Source organism: Neolamprologus brichardi, chromosome 14, assembly GCF_056152115.1.
Source record: "Neolamprologus brichardi isolate AB-2024 chromosome 14, ASM5615211v1, whole genome shotgun sequence".
Taxonomy (NCBI): domain Eukaryota; kingdom Metazoa; phylum Chordata; class Actinopteri; order Cichliformes; family Cichlidae; genus Neolamprologus; species Neolamprologus brichardi.
In genome coordinates this window covers 3,060,553-3,067,092 of record NC_142117.1, presented here as the reverse complement: position 1 = coordinate 3,067,092, position 6,540 = coordinate 3,060,553, and positions in this window count along the sequence as shown.

Genomic DNA, 6,540 nt, shown 5'->3' with positions numbered 1-6,540 from the left:
AACATTAGCTTTTTAGATAAAGTCTCTAGCATGTGCAATAAAGCCTCATAGCAGAGAATCATTGGGGATAAATTCACAATTCAAGCAGTCAGCAGTAAACGATGGACATGTTGAGAACAAAAGGTCTGACTTCTCTCGTTTTTGAGGGTTTGAACGCTTTCTCGATGTTATTCCTCCCAGGTTTAAACGGATAATTCCTGATAGGATTAATTTAATTAACTGCTAATGAGGGTCTGGGGTAGTTACTGGTGAAGTTCTAATTGCTGGCTGTCAGACAGACAGCCTGAGATCATGTGGGTGGAAGTGAGACGTGCGGCGGCGCCTGCGGTGCTGTCCTCAAAAACGACAGACTGAATTAGACACAGCCTGAGCCAAGGTCATGGACTACATATTCCACGTGTGGGTGCCAGCAGCACTGCTCGATGTGTATTTACATGAACGTGAGATTTGATGTTTCATGGCTGACCGTGCAGAATCACGGCTGAACTGCAGAGATTCATGTGCATGTCACCAATAAGCCACGATTTTAAAGCCTGACTAAAGTTGTGGGTGCAGACACATGAGCAGCAGATACGTTCGGTCCTGGAAGTGTTTGAGATGGGGACTCCATGATTCTGAGATGAGTTCAGGTTTAACAACAGCAACGGTGCTTCGTATTGTAAAGACCCCACAGAGAGAAAACCAGCAATCAGAGCAAATACTGTTAAAAGTTCTGCCAGAGGTTTCTCACTCAGTACTTTTAACTAAAACAGCACAACCACCTCTTCATGGTTCACTTGTGATGCTTGTGTTCAATGTAGGATCTTTTGGCACTTTGTCCATCCTGAAGCTGCGCAGCCAGCTTTGGCTCTCTATGTGCCCGTGATTCTTTCACAGGTTCAGTGGTTGTCCTTCCCTTAACTTGATGTTGTCTTCTAAGCAGTGTTGGGAAGGTTACTTTTAAAATGTATTCCATTACAGATTACAGATTACATGCCCCAAAATGTATTCTGTAACGTATTCCGTTACGTTACTCAATGAGAGTAACGTATTCTGAATACTTTGGATTACTTAATATATTATCATGCTGTTTACAACTACATGAATGTACTATTGCTGTGATTTATTACTGTTACTGAAGGTCCGCGGCTCCGAACCGTAGTAAAGGGACCTCTGGCTAATACGGTGGGTTCTGTGTCGGGCTCGTAGCTGAAAACTAGCTTTACTTTGTTGTCTGGGTCACTTTGCTAGCAGAGACAGAGAGAGGCGTTGAAAGGCTGCTCCAACAGAACTTATTGTTTTGGAGGAAAACACGAACACGGTGTACAGTCGAGTCTTAATAGCTTACTTACAACTGGGCTCGTCAGGCTCTCTTCTTGGCTGCAGTGGTTATTATTATATTTACATGCTTCCAGCTCCCGTTTCTGCTCGATGACAGCTCGTACTTTTCCTTTTTCTCCCTCCCTCGCTCACAGACACATAACGTGTATGGCAGTCCATTCTCCCTGCAGCACGGACTACACTGCCCATGATGCTACATTCTTTAGAGCTATACCTGTAGCATTCTGCCTATTAGCTTAGCACAACAACAACGACAAAAAGTCGCTCTCTCACCCAGGAAACACGCAGAGAGAGAGCGTCACCCTGTAACCATGGCGACCGCAACGCTGCCGCCTGGAACAACAGAACGTAGCTGTCAAACAAAACCCAAACAGGCCTGACCCGCCACAATATGAAACAGGGAAGTACCGCCGTGTAATCCATTTATTTCAACAAAGTAACTGTATTCTAAATACCACCTTTTTAAACGGTAACTGTAACGGAATACAGTTACTCATATTTTGTATTTTAAATACGTAACGGCGGTACATGTATTCCGTTACTCCCCAACACTGCTTCTAAGAAGGCTCTAAAAAATGAAAGCATCGAGCTGTAATATTTACTGTTGAAACGTTAAGAGGGTCAGAAAGCCCCGTATAGCTGCAGCGGGAGATGACATTGGGCTGATGGAAAGCAGGAAGATGATGAAGCAACCAAAGACTGCTAATTGGACAAAATGAGGTGTGAAAAAAAAAAGAAATCTTACGCCAAGAATGTGATTGAAAGCACATTCTTGGGTGACTAAGCTGATCCTAATAAGATCTATGGGACAGAGAGTTGTGATATCTGTTAAACTGCAGTACATTACAGTGGGCATTGGCAGTTTTGGACACAACGATGTGTCGATTCCCTCTGACATGTTGGTTCAATCCTGCTGCCTGTGTGTTGTTGAGAATGACATCATCAGATAAATGAAGAAATCCCAAAGAAGAACATCTCAGAGTACAGTGAATACACACAGACACACACAGTATTTGGGCAATCCTAATTAATTCCAATTAAAGATGCAAAAAAAAAAAAGAGCCAGATCTTTGATTAAGCAGCAGTCGGGCTCCTTGTTGGTTTGCGATGTCCTCCTCTGACACAGCCCAGTTATGGGGAGAAGGAAGGACACAGAAACTGTTGTAATTAATACAGAAATGCTTCATGTGAGATATTTCTAATTAGTCCCCAGTTCCTCCCTCTGTTGGATCAGACACACTTCGGTTTGGCTGTTCCACAGGATGCAAAGGAATTACAGACTAATTACACAGAGACGGGCGTTGGGATTCACCGGGCAAATTAACATATGAGCTAATTAGCATACGATGGAACTAATGAGTAATAATGTAACCAATTACATGGGCGGGGCCATCTCATTCTACTTTTGGAGAAAATTACGCTTGGAGGAGAATGCACTGTTTTAGTCACAGACAAAGACAAGAACAGGAAAAGGTACAGTCAGGTTTCCATGTTCACTGTGCAGCAGCCTTACTGCCCTGCTCAGGGGCGGCTATATATAACTGGAGGTGGTGATGAATGTTAGCATTTTAAGCAACAGCTTTGCAGGCTCAAATAGTTCTGAGAATACTGAGAAACTAGTACATTTTTAGATCAAATGTAGGTTTTTCAGCAATAGGGCAGAAAAACAAATAAAGCCGTATAAGAAGAAAACAGACAAATGAATACAAAGTAAACGATACGTTTAGTGGATCTCAGAGTAGTGAATGTTTTTAACTGCTTGTGTCCACAAGTGGTGACAGGATTGTTTCATCTATTGAATCACAGGCTCTCTGGTACCCAATCCAGGTTGGTCTGCCTGGTCTTAGAGTTCTGTATACTGCTCTATGTCATGGTTGGCTCTGGGTTTTTTGTCCCAGCATTTTGAGTTTGGTGATGTGAGGCGATGATGACAAATTCATTGAACTCCACCTTCATAGTAACTGTATACAGTATAAGCAGTGCACAGTCAGTGTAGAGCAGCGGTCCCCAATCCCTGGGACTCGGACCAGTACTGGTCCATGAGTCGTTTGGTACCGGGCCGCGAGAGTTGAGGCTCAGGTGTGAAATGTAAAGTTTTCAGGGTTTTTATCGTTTTTCAGCGTTATTTTGTTATCGTTTTTATCGTTTACTCGGTTTTCCTGGGTCTTTTCATGTGTGTTATGAATAAATCTTCTTTTTTCAGTACCGGTACTAGTTTTATTTTGTTGTATTTATCCGCGACACCTTAAAGGCCGGTCCGTGAAAATATTGTCGGGCATAAACCGGTCCGTGGCGCAAAAAATGGTAATGGACTGATTCTTATATAGCGCTTTTCTACTCTCTCGGAGCACTCAAAGCGCTCTATACAACATGCCACATTCACCCAATCACACACATTCTCACAAGCACTTTATCTATACTTAGTGCTATCTAATTACATTCACACACATTCATACTCCGATGGATGCATCGGAGAGCAACTTGGATTTAGTATCTTGCCCAAGGATACTTGACATGCAGACTGGAGGAGCCAAGGATCGAACCACCAACCTTCCGATCAGTAGGTGACCTGCTCTACCTCCTGAGCTACAGCCACCCCACAAAGGTTGGAGACCGCTGGTGTAGAGGACAGAAATCAGCAAGGACAACTCGTGAAACATCTCCCGACATCTTGTTGAACTCAGGTGCCTGAATCCACAAAGAGCAGCTGATCACAGTCTGCACAATAAGAAAAATGGAGCTCTCCATAGAATTTATTCTGAACTGATTTTAGGGTTTTGGAGGCCAAGTGACTCTAGAGAGTGACTTTAAGTGACAGAAAATAATCTTTTCTATTTTACTTCTGCTCATATTCTACTGATTCAAGCTGAGTACCTTTATTACAAACAATATTGAGACTGAAAAGGTTTCTATTCCTATCTACAAATATTATTTTATTATTACATTAATATAGCACCAGGTCTGGTTCATTTTGCATAAAAATAGGTGGAAAGTTTCTTCAAGGAGCTTTTCTTACTTTCTCACTTTGAGTACATTTCAAAGCCAGTACTGTTTCTTTTACTTTCGCAAAAGTTGAAGTGCTTATTCAACGTCTTTACTAGAGTATTTTTAACACTAGTATCTGTAATTTGCCACCTCTGCTCAGTGCAGATGTTTCTATGCTGATCACTTGGTTAATGTGTTCCATGTATGCCCTGCCTGCTAGCATCCTGACCCTGCTGTTATGTGCTGGATTGTCTCAGGGTCTTTACACAGCCTGCACCTGGGGTCTTGCCTGGTGTGATAGACCCCAGCCTCTATGGATCTTGTGCTCAGAGCTTGTTCCTGTGCTGCCATGATTAGTGCCTCTGTGCTGTCTTTCAGTCCAGCTTTGTCCAGCCACTGGTAGGATTTATGGAGGTCAGAGAATTCCTCTGTCTGCCGGTGGTTCATACTGTGCAGGGGCCTGTCTTTCTCTTGCTCCTCTTCTTTCTTGGGTTTCTGAATAGAATAGAATAGAACAGAATAGAATAGAATAGAATAGAATAATCCTTTAATTGTCCCACAGGTGGAAATTTGGTTGTAACAGCAGCAGAAGAAAAGCACATATACAAACAAAACATGACACAGAACGGAAACACACAATTTTTACAGAAATAACTATTTACATCATGGACTATAGTTACAAAAAACAGAGTACTGTACAGTTATTAAGATTAATTAGTGCAAATTACAGCGCAGATGTAAACATCTGTGTTTGTTGGGAGCAGGTCTGATTGTACAGTCTGACAGCTGCAGGGAGGAAGGAGCTGCGGAAACGCTCCTTCATGCATCGAGGATGCAGCAGTCTGTCACTGAAGCAGCTCTGCAGCAACATCTACATGCATGTGGTGGGAGACTCTGTCCATCAGAGAAGTTATTTTGGCCAGAGTCCTTCTGTCTCCCACCACCTGCACTGGGTCCAGGGTGCATCCCAGAACAGAGCTGGCCTTCCTGATGAGTTTATCCAACCTCTTCCTGTCAGCTGCTGATAAACTGCTGCTCCAACATACAACACTGTAAAATATGACAGATGCCACCACAGAGTCATAGAAGGTTTTTAAAAGCGCTCCCTGGACTCCACATGACCTCAGCCGCCTCAGCAGGTAGAGTCTGCTCTGACCCTTCCTGTAAACAGCATCAGTGTTGTGGCTCCAGTTTATTATTCAGGTGAACACCCAGGTACCTACAAGAGTCCACTATCTCAATGTCCACTCCCTGGATGTTCACCGGTGTCAGTGTGGTGGGTCTGCATCTCTGGAAGTCCACCACCAACTCCTTGGTTTTCCCGGCGTTGATCAGCAGGTGGTTCTGCTGACAGAACTGTAATGGACTGGTTCTTATCTTATCTTGAGCGCTCCATGAGAGTAAAAAAAAGAAAAAGAATCTATGATCAGATAACATTTAAAAACCAATTCATTCAATAACCTGTAACAGTCTTTAGCATTATACTGATAGGTTGTTTGTGCATGTTTTGAATGTACAAGCTGCTGAATTTATATATAGCTGTATATTCTAGGACACAATGCAGAAGTGCATAATTCATGATGAAAGTATATTTATTTATATAAAGTAAAAGCACAAAATTAGGTACCAGTACTAATACAAGTGGTTCCTACCAAATGAATCTTGATTTTATTTTTAGCAGATAAATGTTTTCATTGTAAATATTCAGCGTCATTTCATTCAAACTATATTTATATATGATCGGAGGATCAGATGAAATCAATTCGGTCATTGTGTGTGTCTACTGCCCTCTAGTGGTACAAAACATCATTGTATTGTGAAATCAAAGGAGAGCCGCAACACTGTGGAAGCCCTTTATTACTTTTCCAACCTCGCAGGAAGCTAAGAGAGCCAACAGCTTATAAAATGAGAGAACAAGACATTTACAGGACATATCCATACATTTTAAAACTGACAGTTTAAGCCATGCACAGGCTCTCATCTTGGCAAGACAAACAACCAGAAATTTATTTGCATAAATGTAAAAGCTAATATGAAACTATGCATTTAGGCATTAAAGTTTTTTTTTAATTTCTATAGACAGAACGCAGTAAAAGGTCCAAACAGTGTATTAAATCACATAGCTCACATGGCTGCTTTATAGGGAAGAGAACATTAGCATACAGTTCATGTCAGTTTTTAAACTTTGTGTTTATTCACATGTAATACTCCAAGTGAGTAAAACAGTAGGTGGTG